Raw genomic sequence first — 20,140 nt, forward strand, 5'->3', positions numbered from 1 at the left:
TATTTATTTATGTATTTATTTATTTATGAATATGGCAGAATTGGCTCCCCATAATAACAGCAAACATGGAAAAATATAACATATGTGAACTACAGACAGGTTGAGAAGAATTGATGAGGAAGAGCAAAACATTCATAAAAAAACCTAATACATGACTCGAACCCAAGAACTCAGAATCTCAATGCATGTGATTTCCTGGATGCGCCACTCAGTTGACACAGTTCATGGGGCAGCAGAAAAAGATTAGATATCTGCAAGCATTGACATATGTCAATCACCAAAAATGCTGAATTGACACAGCAGAAGTAGAAATAACAGAAATACAATGTACATGAGTTCAAGTGAAATTGAAGACAAGCAGATCATTATGTATAGTAATGCTATACAACGTAATATACAGTCATATTAATTTACTATGACAAATAGACAACGTCACAGGCTCGGTCAACTTTGGAGTGGTATTTCTAAGAAATAGGGGTGTCACGATTTCGATTTTAAATCGAAATCGATCGAAATTAAATCACAGCTTCGAACTTCGAATTAAAAAATGGGATCGTCGATGCTGCCACGCCCCCATTTCACGTCCGGTCGGCTTGCCAAGCGAGGAAAAAAACTCTCAGAGATGCCTTTAAAAACATCTGTCCAGCGGAACGCGATCATATTTTAAAGACGAGGGATGCTACAACTCCTTGAAATGCATATCATAAACAGGATTACCAGTGATCTGACTTTGGACAGAGCGCAGCTCTCTGCACGTGCGCGATAGCGAGGGAGGCGCAAAGATGCAGCGGGTTATATTAAACAAAAGGATAGTTTGCCTCAGCTTGCATGAAACGCATAAAACTGAACAAATACATAAGGATTACTACTTTAGTTTATGTTCAGACGTCGGACAGATGCGAGCACGTGCACGTGAGACAGAGAGAAGCGCAGCTGCTTATTATGCTGGATTTATTTCAGATGCTATGAGTCCAAGACACGCGCATTAAGTCCATGTTAGAGATGCGCGGATGGACTATTATTTCATAGCCTGCACTGGTGTCATCCTGATTTACCACGTTGTAAAACGTATTCCAGGCAACCCTTTTCTGACATTCTATTTCCTTTGTTTTTAATTCTCATTTTTTGAGTTGCCACGTCCTTCGCCAGCGTTGATAAGAGCTGTGTCAAAATGCGTCCTCATTTCTCCGCGCTGTTAATGATAGAACGAATGGATCCTTAACAGCCGAGGATTTCCCAAACAATTAAAAGCTTTATTAAATAAAAGTGTGTATTTATTAGAAAACTTTTTCTTGTCACTGTTTTAGTATTATAAGTTATGTTTTGTGTTAATATTATTCTGTTTATGTTGCGTATATTTCTAGGTTGATTATTTGATATGCTGTTAAATAGATTAATCTACATCAATGTGTCATATGTTCTGAAATAAATTAATATTTTTCTGATTACATATTTATTTTAATAAGTCAGAAATGTCTCCGCTGTTTTCTGCTGACAGGCGCGGTGGGCGCTACTGGGGGCGTGTGCAGCAGGTGACGCAAATTTTGGGTCCTCAGAAGGCTAGACCGTCTCATTTCAGTTCTCTTCTTGAACTTCTGTGGCTGCCACTATGAAAGACAGAGATGTCGCATGCTTAGAAGGACAGAGCTAATAACAAGCAGTCGATCCGGCACCCGCCCGAATTTAATTAAAATATTATTTTTCGTTACGTCATCCGCCCGATCCATGTAACTGCCAACCGAGCATAGTCATGTGCGCGTGCAAGAAGGAATCCTCTCTCTACAAGCTCTCGCGTTAAGTGAAGCCCACAAACCCCCATGCGAGTTTTGCAATGTGCATGTTAATGTTAAAGTATTATAATAATAATAATAATAATAAATAATGGCATATAATTTTTGTCTAAATTATATGCCATATAAAAATATGTAAAAATCGAGAATCGGATCGAATCGTGACCTTAGAATCGAAAATGTAATCGAATCGAGGATTTGGAGAATCGTGACACCCCTACTAAGAAAGATAACATAATATCAAAAATCTGTTCAGTCATTTCTGTGCGGATTGCTCCAAACATTATACGAACAGAACCTGGCATAAAATAAACAAAATTTGTAAAAGGAGTAGCGGAAAAATCATTTACCATATGCCTTACAATAACACATGAACAGAATGATGGAAAATGACAAACAAGGTATCGTTGCAATCGTCATAAACCAGTGAATACAATTTCACAAATAAATTAATATCAGACAAAGTATTCAGAAGTTATAAGCAGTTCCATAAAAACTGTTATAGTTTATAACCCCTAGGTGGCGCTGTACTCTGACTTCCCAGGTACCTTCAGGACATCATGTCAAAGCTCCTTACTAATTTTTGCGCGGATATGTCCAATAGTTTAAAAAATATAACAAATTATGAGAAATTTAAAAATGGCGGACAGGCGGTTCGGTCAAACCCGGCAAAATACACATCGACAGATGCGGCATGATGTAAGCAATCCATAGACATCAAGATCATAATTTTCTGACAAACAGTTCAGAAGTTATGGACAAAAATAGCCTTTTTTCATATCTCATGACCCATAAATGGCGCTGTCACCAAATTTGGCATGAACCCCAAGTTCATGGTCCACATGAAGTGTACCAAATTTCATTTCAATTGATCAAAGAATGACCGAGCTACAGCTTCAGAACCATTTTTGCGTCAACCTCTGTAAGTTTGCGCATTTATTACTTTTGAGCAAACATAAATATCAAAATTCTGTTCGGTCATTTCTGTGCGGCTCACTCCAAAGATCACCTGTGCTAAAATTCATAACAATTGAACCAAATTTGAAGGAGGAGTAGCGAATAAACGGCATACTGTACATTTCAAAATGGCCACTACTGTAATGGGTGGAGTTTTACTGTAAGGCATTAAAAACAACAAGCATGAGGAGAGCAATCACGTGTACTAAGTAGAATTTTCATAGATCAAGCGGATCAGCAGTTATAACCATTTGAACATTTAATTTTTGCACTGCTGGTGAGTTAATGCTAGAGACCCCATTTTTGGTCACTTGACTTTTCAGGACCACCTCTATAACTGTGCCAAATTTCATCATTTTCCTATGTACGGTTCATAGGGCTGCCATAGACTCCTATGGCTAAGAAGAAGAAGAAGCAGAATAATACTAATAATACTAACAATTCCAATAGGTGTCTCAGCACCTTCGGTGCTTGACCCCTAATAATACTAACAATTCCAATAGGTGCTTTGAACGGGTTTATGATAAGAGATGCTCAGGTTTGCCAGATACTTGGTTAATCTTATGTCTAGTGAGTATTTTGTGAATGTGAGCATCTTTTTTATCATAAACCCTTTCAACACGAGTCCAGCAGGCCCTTGATGCACATGGTTTACATGAAGTAGAGAACATATTTTGACATGACGAGCAAGACAGTTTAAACGTATATTTTGTATTTGTATCAATTGGAAGATAATTTACCAGCCGCCAACACAATAGAGCGCATCCTCATGTCTTTATGATGCTTCTTGAAATTTGTGTTCTTTAAATATAAAAACATACAGTATCTGAAATTAAAGAACAGGCGCTCTTTAGCATCTTTTTTTATTTGTTGTCTTTTAATGACCTCTGAAATAAGTGTATGTTTCTTTAAAAATACAAAAATTGGAGCAAAAAGATTGCATAATTGCATTGTTTTAAAAGACTTTTCGTCCCCTTGGAATTATAAGGTTCTATCTAACATTTTTGTCAAAATTGAGTTATTCACATATTCTTACTCTGTGACAACTTATTTACATTATGTGATGTTTTATTTTAAGTTTTGTACATTTTGGGACGTTTTATAAAAAAAATAAAAAGGTTCTATCTACAAAATCGAACTCTAAGTTGGCTCTATAAGGTTCTATCTGCGTGAGCTAATCAGCACTTCGAATGCACAGAAGGGGACCAATCAGGATCAAACTGGGGTGGTTTCTCAGACAGGGATTAGTTTAAGCCAGAACTAGAACTTAGTTTCATTAGAAAATATTTAACAAACATGCCTTACTAAAAGTATTACTTTTGTGCATTTTGAGGCTAAACAAAGGGCACTGATGTATTTTAAGATATGTCAGTGCAAGTTGTTTTCAGTTTTGACAGCTCTTACATTTATTTTATTCCAGGACTAGTCTAATCCCTGTCCATGAAACTGTCCCTATATGTGGTGTTGCCGGCTTTGTCCTTGACGACAGGAAAAATCACAGACACAATATCTGTGAGGATTATGGCACCCAACGCAAAGTTTTTAAGAAACCTTAAGATCGACAGCCCAAATTTTAGGCAAGTTCACCCTACTGTAAAATCCAGCTTAAGCTGGTGAGATGGTTTTAGCTGGTTTCCCAGCTTGGTTTTTGCTGGTATTGTTGGTATAGGAAGCTGGTCTAGCTGTGTTTTGGTCACTTTTTAAGCTGGTCTAGCTGTGTTTTGGTCACTTTTTAAGTTGGTCTAGCTGGACTTATCTGGTCATGCTGGAAGACCAGCTGACCCACCAGCTTGACCAGCTTTGCCAGACTGGTTGGACCAGCTTACACCAGCAACTGCCACCTTAAACCAGCTAAAACCAGCTACCAGCTTATGCTGGATTTTTCAGTAGGGGCAGTATTTTTTTTTTAGGTCTTGCTGAGGAGATTGTTTTCATAGTTAGACACCACACTAGCCAGCAGTGCTAGCTTCTTAGTTCCTGATATTAAGAGGCAAGCAATAAGATAAAAAAATACAGAAAAAACGAACTAACCTATCCTACCCAAAAAAGTGTGTTTACGGTAATTTATGATTATGTCAAAATGTAAACATGTGAAAGATTGTTAAAGCAGTTACCTCAGTATTAAAATGATTTCAGAATGATTGTAGCCTGTAGCTGCTCAATCCTACTGGAGGGTCCAGCAAGGACCAGCATGGGCTGGTAGCTGGTTTTGGCTGGTTTAAGGTGGCAGTAGCTAAGTCCAGCTAGACCAGCTTAAAAAGTGACCAAAACACAGCTAGACCAGCTTACTACACCAGCAATACCTGCTAAAACCAAGCTGGGAGACCTGCTGGAACCAGGTTTTGAGACCAGCTCGAACCAGCTCACCAGCTTATGCTGGTCTTATGTGGATTTTTCAGTAGGGAATGGTATAACATGCTAAAACAAAATTGTCTATTTTGTAATGAACCCGACATATACAGGAGGATGGTAGAGAAACTGAGGCAGAAGAGGGAAGAAGCAATGTTGTAAAAGAGCAATGTAAAATCAGACTTTTAGAGATAAAAATAAAATATTAAATGTCATAGAAATGATTAAAATGTTACTTTCTAACACATGTTAAAAAATTGTTACAACATTAATTTTATATTTAATGTTTGAATAATGTTTTGGCAGATAGAACCTTATAATTCTTAGCGAAAAGTGTTGTTTTAGAATTAGAAGGTTCTATCTGCATTTGACCCCTTCCAAAAATCCACATTTAGAAATTTGAGAGGATTTTGATATTGTATATTTAGAATACATTTAGTGTCCCTGTTATTTTAATGTTTTAAAGAAACTTCTTCCCCATATAAGTTTTCATATATGTAATGCAAAAACTTTGAAGCTCAATATCTCAAAACTGCTTAGGATGCAGATAGAACCTTATAATTCCAAGGGGACGTTTTGTTAGAGATTAGATTTAGAATGATGACCAAAACATACATAGAGTTTTAATGTTATTGGATTAGTGTATATCACAAGTATTTGGATAGTTAGTTACTAAAATAGTTAAATGGATAGTTCATCTTAAAATAATTTTTTATGTTTATCAGCTTACCCCCAGGCCATCCAAGATGTAGGTGACTTTGTTTCTTCAGTAGAACATAATGTAGATTTTTAAGTCCAAGCATTTCAGTCTTTCAGTTGTATATTACAAGTGGATGGTAACAAAATATAATAGAGGAAAAAACATGTACAGACAAATCCAAATTAAACCCTAGGCTTGTGATGACCAATTAAATTAATTAATCATTTGTTCACATATTGTAAGTAGCCTACTATATTAAGACATGAACAAACATTTTGTTCAAAACCACATTGCTTTTTTGGTTTTCAGACAGTTAATTATTACATGACACAAAAAATACCGTAAAACTTCAAATAATAGCCGAGTCCCAAATAGACGCCTGTCTCTTTTAGACGCCTGGTGTGACGACAGGTTTGGGTAAATAAACACCTGTCTCAAATAAAGGCCTGGTCTGTTTTTTAGTTTCGGGTTGTATTTAATCTTCTAAAACCCGTCAGATAGTCTGTTTAAGACAGTTCTATGGTGCAGATTGAACACGCTAAAGTTTTTTTTGCTTACCGGTAGAAGTCACGTGACAGACGCAGTCGTTGCTTTACTCATCACTATGACAACACAACAAGCTTCGTCGCCAGAATTGAGGTGATGATGACAGTAGCGAAGTGGCAATCGAGGGAGTCAGTACTTTTCCCGGTGGGCCGGTAGTGTTTTGGGGCCGCTGATAATAGCCGGGCTTTCAGTCTTTTGTCATGCATGCACTCCCGCCACACATTGTATTTCTCACGCGGAAACACTATTTATCATATTTAATATGCTGCAGCGCCTAAAATGTATCTGGCCGCACTGCTCTCTCTCTCTATCAAGCCCGTCTTCCCTAGAGTTCTAGTCGAGCGAGCCAATACAAAAAAAGAAAGAGGCTACACAACAGCCAATCAGAAAATAGCACTGTTGTATCTGGGTAAGATTTCACGCAACAACCAATAAAAAAACATATCATTGTTTGCTTTATTTATACTGCCAATAATTTAAGACTGTTGTTATTACACGAACTAATTTGTTAAACACATTCAAATTAAAAATAAAACGTAATATGTGGTAACCTCCTGCTGGAACAATTAAATTAAAAGCCTGTCTCTTATAGACGCCTGTCTCTTTTAGACGCCTGGTGTGATGATAGGTTTGGGAAAATAAAAGCCCGGGCTATTATTTGAAGTTTTACGGTAGGTCATCTGGCACAAGCAACTGTTTACATTTTAACCACAAGATGTCCTTAGTGTGCATTTCGTTGAAAAGCTTTGAGTAATGAACCTTTTTGCAATATATTTGAGGGGAAAGCCTGGGTGCTTCAGAAGGCTTCATTTCACTATCACTACTTTTTCGTGTAATGTTTATTGGTATGTTTTAAAACAACTTCATAGGTGCATACTGCCACCTACTGGATTGGGGGCATGGCATGAGGCTGCATATATAGTATGTGGGGCTCCTGACACTTTGTGAAATTCATCAAAATTGGTAACTTTTTACTACCCACCACATAAACTGTGAAATAGCCTTTCTGATACAGTTCAGGTTTCAGACTATGTTTACTAATTTAAATCTAGGATGAATCTCTTAAGTCTGTTATACACATGATTGTATCCTGTAAGATTGTACTATTGTACAGTGTTGGGTAAGTTACTTAAAAAAAGTAATCCACTACAAATTACTAATTACTACTTTAAAATTGTAATTTGATTACTTTTTGCATGTAGTAATCAGTAATGTAATCTAATTACTAATTACTTTACTTTTAAGTTACTTTGACAACATCAAATGTAAAAAAGCTACAAAGTGAAACTGTCAGAAACAAGGACGGATGAACCCAAACGCAGGCGATGACGGGGGTGAACAGAAAACACTTTATTATAACACAGACAAAACAAGAGCCCACGTGGGGCAGAACAAACACGGAATACTGACAGATGACTTAAACTAGACTTGACTATGATTCTAACACTAGACAGAATCACACAGTAACAGTACAAAATGAACGAGCACAGGACTAAGAACACAATGGCATTAAATATGAAAACTAAACAGGATAAGGAGAAAACAAGTGAGTGTAATGAACTAATGATTAAACTATTAACAGGGAGAAGAAGGGGGCGGAGACAAGAGACGAGACACCGAAGGTCATATTTGAATGCTTAAAGCGTAACTAAACCCCTGGTCAGAGCCTGACTCCACCCACTGGCAATATTTGAAAAATGCAAGAAAAGTGGGCAGATCCCAACAGAGATAGAGGGGACGAACTAAGCTCGTAACAAGTGTGTGGTGAGATCGTAACAAGGGCGTGGTAAACTTAAACCTGCTTACGTCACGAGTCATTTTTTGGACCCAACATCCAATAGAAAAATTCAACTGCAGTAGCCACCGTTCAACCTGAAGAGGGCAGCACTAAGACGTTTTTACACCATATATTGCAGTATTGAAACACTTTTTATCCAAATGTCAAAAAACTTACTAAAATCAATGAACAGCACTAAAAACCATCATTCTTACAGATCAGCAGTGATGGGCAGTAACGCGTTAGAAGTAACGCGTTACTGTAATCCGATTACTTTTTTCAAGTAGGCTAACGAGTAAAGTAAGGGATTACAATTGCAAAACCAGTAATTAGATTACTGTTACTTCCCCGTTAGCAGGCTGCGTTACTGCGTTATTTTTTAATCTTGATTTTGTTTCGTGAGACTCTCTCGTGTGGTGACGCGAGTCGAGTGACAATGACGTATGAGCGCCGCGCCCTCAGTCAGTGGCTGTTTCTCAATATGCGTTCTTCAGCGATCTTGCGTCCTCGTGTCCTCGCTCTACGTCATCATTAACGGTCGAAGTTCATTCCAAAGGTGCGTTCCATTCGACAGGGTCCCTGTGGAGTGTTCACTGCTCCCTACTCCCTGAGCACGGTATATCAGTTGAAGTGGACTTCACAGACAATAACCGCTCATTTGGAACGGCCTGCAAACGTCATCAAAGAAAGTCAACAACGGGGTCGCGCAGATTGATATAACATAAATGTATATAGGACTACATTCATATTTTAATTTTTATTTACTATCACATTTAAAATATGTACACTATACAATAAAAAAAACATTGAGTACTACATAATGAAAAACGTATGTTTATAATACACTTTAATTGACTTTTGCTGCTATTACTTGACTATTAACAGAATTGAATCCCTGCTGTAACTGTCATGCAAATATGAAAGTAAACTTTTATTTGGTTAACTATGTGTATATATGTGTTTTTAAACGATTGTCATATAACTGCATAGCGGTCTGACCGTTTCAACTGGTGATCACGTGATGCGCGCAATGACAGTTGGGTGATTATCGCTCTCCACTTCCTGTGAAGTGATGTATCGATGTTCCCTGATTCCCTATGCCGTGCGCAGTGCCCTACGAACTGAACATGTACGCACCCTTCGGATTGGAATCTCACTTAAGATGGCGGAATACCCTGTGAAGTCCACTTCACAGTCCACTTACGGTCGAATGGAACGCACCTCAATTCTCAAGAACGCAAGGACAGAGAACGCATGAAAATACCCGGATGTGTTCTTGATATCGAGGATGCATCGAGTGCAGACTTGCTGAAATCGCTTTACGCCCCAGAAGTCATTGCGGCAAAACTTCCGAGTTCGTTCTTCCAAGGTCGCCTGGCAAGACCGATCTCCACGAGGACGCAAGTCCGTTCTTTGCGTTCTTGGAATTGAGAAACAGCCAGTGTATTGTTGAACGTGAGAAGACAACATGGAGCGCGGAAGAAAACAAGACTATGCAGCGTTTAATGCTTGGAAGTACCGACATTACTTTGAGTTTAACCCAGTTAACGGTGACAAAAACATCAGCGTCCGCTGTACACTCTGCGTGGGAATAAAACTTTATCTACAGCGAAAGATTCCACCTCAAATCTAAGCAAACACCTAGCAAGCCGGCTCAGTAATGTGAAACTTACTGAAAATATCCCTGAACCCCCAGCTGACATGACCGCTGCGGCTCCATCTCATACACGTTCACGCGAAATCTGATGTAAAACAACGGACTATAACGTTATATCTGTATTTCATGGATTATACGCATTTGTGGACAAGCTGACGTGACCGCTGCGGCTCCATCTCATACACGTTCACGCGAAATCTGATGTAAACAACAGACTATATTTCATGGATTATACGCATTTGTGGACAAAAGTTGTCATTTAATGAATTTTATGGGTTATTCACACATCTGAAACAGACCGGATTCGACTCGCGATCGTTATAAGGTAAGAAGTCCCGTTTATATTTTGCATGTTGTCATCTGGACTTCTGTAACAAAATAACTTACTACATGATATGATATGTATCTCAAAACAGAGACCATACACTGATGCTAAACCCGTAGACATTTTAAACGATGTATATTAATGTTGATATTAATATTATTAATGTTAGCAGGCTTAAAAAAACGAATAAGTGCGTGTCGAGAGGTTAAAACAGAGAATGTTTAATTGGATTAAATTTTAGATGATGGATGCAGAAAGAATAGAATTATGCAGAAATGTCTTGGCCCGGTTGCATAAATCACCTTAAGTATGACACTTAAGGGGTAAATTCCCTTTACCTACAGTAAGATAATAATTTAAAGGTGTTGCATACAGTATAATCCCTGAAATGGTTCTCTTAGGAAAGGGTAATCGTTAAATGTTTCACGACAGCGACCCAGGTTTATAAAATACTATTGTTGCCATGGAGATGCAACAGAAAAAGCTTAAGGTTTTTTTTGCAACCTTAAGTTTAAATGAAATATAAGGGTGAATTTAAGGGAACATTACACTTAAGGTGCTTTATGCAACCGGGCCCTATTGCTTGATACTGTGTAGCGTATTCAGGTCGTGCATCATGTTTTTGAAAAGTAATTAGTAAAGTAACTAGTAAAGTAACTAATTACTTTTGAAAATAAGTAATCAGTAAAGTAACGGGATTACTTTCTTAGGGAAGTAATCAGTAATCAGTAACTAATTACTTTTTCCAAGTAACTTGACCAACACTGCAGATCAGTAACTAAAAAAAGTTGGATAAGGGTTTAGTTACTCTTTAAAGCTATTTTGGTGTGATTTGCACTCTCCTAAAATTGCTGGTCATAATGATGCAGAAATATTTGTAGCTTTTATAATAAGTTACACATGTTTAACATTTCTCATTAAACATTCTACATTTATTAACATCTATCTATCTATCTATCTATCTATCTATCTATCTATCTATCTATCTATCTATCTATGCACATTCATTCGCGGTCGCGGAGACAGAAACTAGAGTTTTAACACGTCATCGGATTCGCGAGGGCTTTTTGGTCAAGTTAAAGAATGTAAATATTCATGTTAGTTCGTTAAATATAACAATCAAAAGTTGTTTTGGTAATTGTTTAAATAAACATTTGATTAATTAATGCAAGTGCACGCATTGAGCTCATGATTATAGTTAAATACAAAGAAAACCTTATTGTACATTAGTAATTTAAAAACACACCTGTACAATCGCTTCTGGCAGACCAGATGTCATCGCGTAAAGCCCACTTTTTTGGACATGTATTGTCTGTATTCCACTTGAATGATCAACCACCGCTCACACAGCATCCATTTGCTTGCGTCTCCGACGAGTGATTATGCACATGCTCATTAACTGACCCTGAGCGCATGTGCATGCAGATGGACGCTATAAAGTCCAACACATGCTCGTTAACAGACTCCCCAGCGGGTATTTGATGTCAATTTAACATCAATTTGACATCAAACATCGACGTCAAAATTACGTCACAGAATAGGTCAAAAATGAAAGTCATTTTGACGTCAAAGTGTTGATGTCAATTTGATGTCAAGATTTTGACCTCTGCTGATGTCATTTTGATGTCAATTCTACATCTATTTGACATCAGGATGTTATGATGTTGATGTCATTTTAATGCTATTTTGATATCCCAGTCGGCATTTCAACGTTGATTCACCGTTGAAATTTATCTTTTATGGATAAAAACACACTCTTTCAAACAGTTTCCACTTAGTAGTGCAAAAGTGGAATATTCCAAATATAGAATAAAATCATAAAATAAGAAAACAAAAACATGTTTAAAAGTCATTTTATTTATTACTGCAAATATGAATTTTGATGTTGGTTTAGTTGACAGTCTTCTTATGGCCACCACCACCCATCCTTTCTGGCTCATGCACTAACAATATGATGACAGCATCTAAAGAGGAAAAACAAACCACATGTTGTTATGTCATTGTCAAAAATGCTGTTTTTTTAGCCCATGTATAAAAAAAAAGTTATTGCATATTAAGGTAAGATATGTGTTCTTTAATGGTCTGACTAGAAACATAGCATAGCTGTCAGATGAAGGAAGAAAGCTGTTGTGTTTACAAATGTGACAATGAGCTTTTATTAAGATAATCTTCGGTGCATTCAGAAAGTATTAAGACCCCCTTCACTTTTCAATTTTGTTATGTTGTTGCATGATACTGCAATTGTTTACATTTTTCCTCATAAATTGATTTTTTGAAACGTTTGCATATATAATTTTTACATTATACATATTCAGACCCTTTGCAACAATACCTGAAATTTAGCTCAGGTGTCTCCTATTGGTCTTGATGTTTCTACACCTTAAAGGACAAGTTTGGTATTTTACACTTAAAGCCCTGTTTTCAGATTGTTTATGATAAAATAGAACGGTTTTGACTGAATTTGGACATATGATGCTGGCCCGTGAATGTGTATATAGGTGCACAGGAACAATCCTTCCTAAAATGCATTAAACTTTTGTTTACAAAGACGTGAAACTCACCGAGTGGTCAGGGGTGTTCACTGATATGCTCACACAAAAATCGCTGCAAAATTCCAACAGGTTTTATCATAGTTTTGGTCCATCTCCATTGACTTGTATTAGATGTGCTGTGAGGTACGGTATTACTCCACGCCGGGAACTTTGTTTATATTCTTGCAATTGGCAAAGGTGGATTATCGGCACCAACTGGAAGAATGTACGGGTGTGAGGCGTTTGGAAAAATAGGTCCACAAGTTTACAACGAATGCTAAAACACCTGTTGGAAAGCATCTTTCGCAGCGATTTTTGTGTGAGCATATCAGTGAAGACCCTGAACACTCGGTGAGTTTCACGTCTTTGTAAACGAAAGTTTAATGCATTTTAGGAAGGATTGTTCCTGTGCACCTACACTGTAAAAAAAAATTTGCCTCCCTAACTCAAAATTTTCTAGTGACTGATAACATTGACACTTGGGCCAATAGATTTTCTGTGAATGGAATTTTATCAATTGTGGCAAAGATCTTTAAACATTAGCTCAATGGAAAATAACAGGTTGAGCCAATTGAAAATAAGAAACCATGTTTTTTGCCCAATTAACTTTTTTAAATTGTGGTAGCATTCTTTTTTTAATTTACCCAATCTGAAAATGTATATTGGTAAAATTATATTGGTAAAGAACCATGCTGAATTGTTTATTTCCCGTTGTCCTACTAGAAAAAGAAACACACAAACTATTTTGTAACATTTTATTTATTTTTTATTTTATTGTAATACCTTAAAATTGTAAACATACAGAAGTGGTCTGCATACAATTGCACAGTAGACATTAGAAAATAATTATTTTTAATAAAAAGTTTAGAAAATATATTTTACAAATATCTCCAAAAACACCAATATAAAAGTGGGGAGAGTTCCTCATCCAATGTTAATCACAATTTCACAAGAATTTAACATTCTCACACGAAGAAAAGAGCTTATGAAACTACTTTAAACACTTAAACATTTAAACAATGCCACATAACAGTTTAAACATTAAACACCTAAAACATTCTACAAATTGAAGGCATAAAGTCTCACAAATTTTCCAGCACAACCTGCTCACTGGAAATGAATCTTGACATGAATCAGCAACTGCTCAGTGTTTCACAAATTCCCATTTTCATGTCACGTGTGTAAATCACCAAAGCCTTGCTACTCTGTAAGAAGTAAAAAAGTCTCACTGAGTGTACATGTACCAAATGAAGCCAATATAATTAATAAAACCAGATCAATATAGAATATCCTCAAAGTTTAAACTTCTGAACATAGCAATATTGCTAATAGCAGACATTTTTCTGTTCAAAATTATGAAAATAAAACAGTTTTAATATAGAAGTACAGTTATTTTGGTATTGGAAATTTTTCATTACTATAGTTTCACTTAAAATATCCTTTAGTGAGACTATGGTAAATGTGTGGTTATATGCTTATCCAACACAAACAATAGTAAAACTATGGTTAATTTTCTAAGAGATGAATTGTTCACGCAAAACTATAGGTACTAGTTAAGCTACTTCGTGTTGGTTTTATATTCGATTACTTACAGTAAGGTCAACGCGCTGATTATTTAAACATCTCGTCCGTTTTGGGCGGTGTCCTTGCACTTATTTGAGACTCGCGCCGTTGAGTATAAACAGCAGCTTTACAACACCAGCTGATAGAGAGCGTCCTTTTCATATCTACCCCTCGTGGATTTCCTGACGCAAGATGACGACGGCAGCATGCGCGACGCAGATCGATTGGCACATGAGATCAATGTAACGCGAGATATAAGCTTGTGAATGGCTCTCGCGGAACTTTGATGTCATAGGTTGATTTGTCTGCGCAGTGCTGCATATAGTCAAATACAAGTAAAGAATGCGCCCGTTTCGTGAAGTCCAGGCCAAATACAGAAATACAGAACCCCCACACTCGTTATATATTCATTTATTTAAAAAACACGACAATTTCTCTATAGAAAGGCGCGGGTTGCAAGCAGTCTTTCATGTCTATGTGTGCACGTGTGCGGCGCAGCGACTCTTAATAAAAATAACGCACACAAATCTCGAAAAAGCTAACAGTTTTCATACAAATATGTTATATAAGAAATACAAATATAATATACTCACTGTGAAAGTTGTAGTGACCTTGCCATTTCCTCACTAAATGAAGCGTTGCTCGGTGTGTTACACTGAGGAGAAAACATCATATGCTTTTGTTTGTATGCTGTATTCAGATTTTCACTCAGTTAAACTAGAAAATGACTTTAAAAATACTTAAAAATGACTTAAATGTAAATATTTAAGTACTTACCATAACTTTATTGTAGAAAATGTCGATCATCAACTCCCACGCATCCACACTGAAGCCAATTAAATTCAGGTGCATTCCCATATGCTTTTCTGGCTGAACTATGTTCAGTCAACTCAGATTTTTCATTTGACATGATAAATTGGCTGAGCAGAGTTTAATATGTTCTGTGAATATACATTTTTGTTTTAAGCCAATTCTTTATGTTTTAATTACCACAATGCATATTTTTGTTTGGGGAGAATTTTTTGAAAGCAATATGTTGAGTCAATACTTAACTTTCAGTTTCCAAAATTTTTTTAAATATACATTTTTTACAGTGTATATACACATTGTAGAGGTGGGAGGTGAAACAACAAACACCCGAAAATTCATGGGCCAGCATCATATGTCCAAATTCAGTCAAAACCGTTCTATTTTATCATAAACAATCTGAAAACAAGGCTTTAAGTGTAAAATACCAAACTTGTCCTTTAAGGTGTAGAAACATCAAGACCAATAGGAGACACCTGAGCTAAATTTCAGGTATTGTTGCAAAGGGTCTGAATATGTATAATGTAAAAATGATATTTGCAAACGTTTCAAAAAATCAATTTATGAGGAAAAATGTAAACAATTGCAGTAACAGGGCTTTAAGTGTAAAATACAGAACTTGTCCTTTAAAGGGTTCTGGTGAGCACAAAGATATTTTGAGGAATGTCTGTAACCAAACTGACCAGAAGCACCATTGACTTCTATAGCAGGATAAAAGAATACTATGGAAGTCAATGGTGCTTCTGAACGGTTTGGTTCCAAACAAATCCAGGTGTTGCAAAGTTTGCTGCGTCCTACCCAAAAAGACCTGAGGCTGTAACTGCTGCTTCAAAAGGTGCGTTAACTAAGTACTGAGTAAAGGGTCTGAATACTTGGGTGATATTGACTTTATATGTTCACCCCCCGCAAATTGAGATGCTAAGGAATGCAAACATTGACTGTTTACCTTACGTGTGGGTCAAACAGCCTCTGTGTGGTCACTTACCAATGAAAGCTAAGATGGACTCCAGACCTTCTGGACTGTCTGTGAGAGACTTCAAACTCAAACCAGACCAGCAAGGCATCACGTTGGCAGACACCCCAACCTGATCAAAAAATTTTGATTAGGAGATGTTCTTGTTCTATTTTTAATATAAGTTTTACAAACTTACCACAGATAATCTGGCAAAACAAAGACTTATGAAACAGCATCTTCCCAAATCTCCTCTTCAGGCTCATCTTGGCTATCATGGCATTTGATAAAGTATTGAAAAAGAAAAACAATATTTCATTAGTATAGAAACATACAAAAAAAAACTGTGGCCCAAGTACAACTATTAAAGAAAATTAAGAATGTTTCCTTTTTTTGTCATGGGACACTATTATTTCCTTACGTTTTGAGGGGTACAGATTTGGGCATCTAGAAAGACACATGACTTCACCAAGTTGCACGGTGATCTGCCTACAACATAAAACACATAATAAAATAAAAAACAAGTCAAAGCCTCTTTTAAAAAGAAAAATTGTGAAATACAAAACACTGCATCTTAATTATTAGGATAACTAGAATTTAATCTGAATACAATCCAAAACAAGTACAAAATATATTGTAAGGTTCCATTACAACATGGTAGCTTGGTGGTGGATTACAATGGTTGGTGGTAACTTTAATTTTATAACTCATGGGCATAACCATCATTTCAAAAGTGATGATAAGACCCATAATACATAAAGATTAGGGCTGTGACAGTTCTCATAACCACCGTGGTGGTAAAGTGCGGCCTGCGGTTGCGTGCACGTCACAAACTATGAAAAATATAAAGTACAATCTCCCCCAGCGAGATATCTTCAAGTTTGTGTGAACGCAAACAGCCAGCAGATTCAGAGTAAGAGCGCTATTTGCAACTGATATCAGTGATGACCCGGTGGCTTGGGAGCAGAACAAAGGGAAAATATTCTTTCTTGGTCACTCAAGGTTGCAAAAAGTATTAATCTGCGCTACCCGTACACCATCACAACATGTTTTTAGTGCTGCTGGAAACATTATAACCCCAATAAGGTTTCTCACTTTTTGTTTCATGGATTGAAGTGCTACAATAAACACACACATAGGCGCCAATCCCGTGGGTGCTCAGAAGCTCGGCTCAAGCACCCAGTGAAATGGCAAAGCACATATGCTCAGCTTATTCACATTAAAGGGATAGTTTGGCCAAAAATGATATTAAACCCATGATTTACTCACCCTCAAGCTGTCCGAGATGCATATGTCCATCGTTTTTCAGACAAACAAAAAACAAAAAAGAAAATGTTTTAGATCTTTCAGTTAATTAAATGTGAAGTTACGGGGTCCACAACCTTCAAGTCCAAAAAATGTGCATCCATCCTTCACAAAATAAATCCAAACAGCTCCAGGATGATAAATAAAGGCCTTCTGATGGTAATCCGCGCCGTGCTGTTGTAGAAATATCCATATTTAAACTTTATAATCCAAAATAACTACCTTCCGGTAGCGCCACAATCTTAAGCCGAAAGTATACTAGGGACGTCCGCGTATGCGCGCCGTCCGCATGACGTCATTTTCGTCATCAAGAGGGTGACCGCGCGGACAGTGCGCGTACAGTCCGCATACAACAGCGCATGCGCGTGAAAATATTTCGACAGGACACTCCACTACAAACAATTATACAAAGGAAATAGACAGCATTTGCACACACACTATCGTTTTTCTTCTTTAACTTTTACTTCTTCCAAGAACAGAAAGCCCTGGAGCATGTTTGTTTGATTCCTGTTCTTTGTTGTCTTGTTGTTTGTTCTAAACTGTGTTTGCAATGGTGGATCAGTTACTTTTCTTCACCTATCCTAATGTTTTAATGTACTGTAAATGTCGCCAAATCAGTGCTGCCCTGACAGCCTGTTAGACTAATAATTTGAATAAGAAATCATTTGTATTGCGTATAGTGTCAAACGCGGCCATCCGCGTGTAGCCGCGGGGAATTTACTCGAAAAGCTACGCGGACGCGGAAAAAAGGTATACCCCGGCCTTTAGACTCCTCCGTATTCAAGAAAGAGTATTAGCGTAGTGTATGCACTTTTCTTAGTGACGTATGATAAATTTGGAGGGCGGGGGCACAAAGCAGCAGTAGAGTAACCTCCATACGCTGCGTAAAGCCCTGATCTTGAATGCGGACGCGACTAAGATGGCGGCCTTACCGGATGCGAGTTATCTTGGTTTATAAAGCCTTCAATGTGGATATTTCTACAACGAAACTGCACGGATTACCCTCAGAAGGACTTTGTTTATCATCGTGGGGCCGTTTGGATTTATTTTGTGAAGGATGGATGCACACTTTTTGGACTTGAAGGTCGTGGACCCCATAACTTCACATTTGATTAACTGAAAGATCTAAAACCCCTTCCAAAATAACTGAAAATGTCATAGTCTAAAAAACGATGGACATATGCATCTCGGATGGCTTCGGGGTGAGTAAATCATGGGTTACATATAAATTTTGTCCGAACTATCCCTTTAAAGGTAATGTTTTTCCTGATCGCAACTTTAGTTCGTGTTTAATGTTGCTGTTTGAGCTAAGGTATTATTTATGCTCTAAGTTCACTGCCAAGCGATATTTTCCCCTTTCAAACCCTACAGCGAACAGCCAGTTTGTACTACAGCCCTCTACTTCCTGGTTGAATGACGAGCATTGACTAACCTCCGCCCACAGGAACACGTCAGACGCCAGCTTAGCTCAAATGGCTCTGGCTGCACGATTAATCACACACGATTGTCACGCACATCTCATCAGTAAAGCCGGTTCCTTGATTAGTAGGCCTGGCAAACTCGACTCCTTTTAAGGATCCGGGTTATTGTGAGTCACTCACTGAAGTGATCCGGGTTGTGTGAGTCACTTGAATCACTTGAGTCAGTATTGCTAAATCACCAAGGAAACTCAGTACAGACCCACTTGTAACCGGCTGATCCACGCGACTCGAGATTCTCAGAGCCAGAAACATTGCAGACTCGCAGACCATGGGACTCGCTGTACAGATCCATTAACTGGCTGATTTGCATGGATCAGCCGGAGCCGGTTAGTGGATCTATAGAGCGACTGAAGTCTCCTCAAAAGCAAATCCACAACAAAAGCCTTTCACTTCTGAGACAACATGCTTATAGGTTTTAGGTTTGGTGTGTGTATGGTCGACCATTTAAAAAATAGGCTTAATAATAGCATAATAATATAGAAAAAACTGTGTCCTGCTTATGCAGCCCCCAGAGGCGGAGAGACGGTTCGTGCTGATCAGCCGGTTACGGATCAGCCGGTTACGAGTTGAAAGATTCTCGAGTCAGAGCAGATCTCTCGAGTTTGCAATGTTTCCGGCTCTGAGTGAGGATCTTGGGTCAGTTCGCGCCTCTTGCGGAACCGGAGGTCTCTCGAGTTTGCAATGTTTCCGGCTCTGAGTGAGAATCTCGGGTCAATTCGCGGCTCGCGCGGATCCGCGGTTCTCTCGAGTTTGCAATGTTTCCGGCTCTGAGTGAGAATCTCGGGTCAATTCGCGGCTCGCGCGGAACCGCAGGTCTCTCGAGTTTGCAATGTTACCAGTGAGAATCTCGCGTCAGTTCTCGCGCAGATCAGCCGGTTACGAGTGGATCTGTAGTGCGAGCGAAGTCTCATCAATAATGTTGAAAGAGGTTTGTGTGTGTGGTGGCGCTGTTTATGGTTTTACAATGAATTGTAGTAGGACTCAACTGATCCGGGTAAATGACACTAGAGACTCGCGACTCATGAGTTAATTTAAAGATCCGGGTTAAAGATCCGAGTGAGTCACGACTCAAACAGGTCTATTGATTAGTAATAAATCAGCATCAGCTGCCTTCAGACGGAGCGCCATTTACTACACAGAGCCGTAGTTTACTGATAAAAGGGGAAATCATTGCCGATTATGAATGCGATATTTACCCTTTTGTCAGTGAACTACGGCTCTGTGTAGTAAATGGCGCTCCATCTGAAAGCAGCTGATGGTGATTTATTACTTATCAAGAAACCGGCTTTACTGACGAGATGCGCATGACAATCACGTGCGATTAATTGTGCAGCCCTAGCTCTGGGTAAGCTAAGCTGCTGTCGAATCACAACACACTAAACAAACTACACAATCAGAAC

The 20,140-nt window shown here is 38.0% G+C and overlaps 2 long non-coding RNA genes across 2 annotated transcripts; both read right to left on the reverse strand.

Annotated features, from left to right (window-relative positions):
* Positions 1-11,511: 11,511 nt before the first annotated feature.
* LOC141365597 (uncharacterized) lies at positions 11,512-16,250 on the reverse strand. The gene is made up of 3 exons (XR_012370669.1): positions 16,154-16,250; positions 15,988-16,087; positions 11,512-12,065 (listed from the first exon to the last, which is right to left on the reverse strand). It is a non-coding gene; the product is annotated as an uncharacterized lncRNA (long non-coding RNA).
* Positions 13,324-15,288, reverse strand: LOC141365596 (uncharacterized). The gene is made up of 3 exons (XR_012370668.1): positions 14,973-15,288; positions 14,789-14,850; positions 13,324-13,837 (listed from the first exon to the last, which is right to left on the reverse strand). It is a non-coding gene; the product is annotated as an uncharacterized lncRNA (long non-coding RNA).
* Positions 16,251-20,140: the final 3,890 nt, after the last annotated feature.

This window comes from Misgurnus anguillicaudatus, chromosome 8, assembly GCF_027580225.2.
Source record: "Misgurnus anguillicaudatus chromosome 8, ASM2758022v2, whole genome shotgun sequence".
Lineage (NCBI taxonomy): Eukaryota > Metazoa > Chordata > Actinopteri > Cypriniformes > Cobitidae > Misgurnus > Misgurnus anguillicaudatus.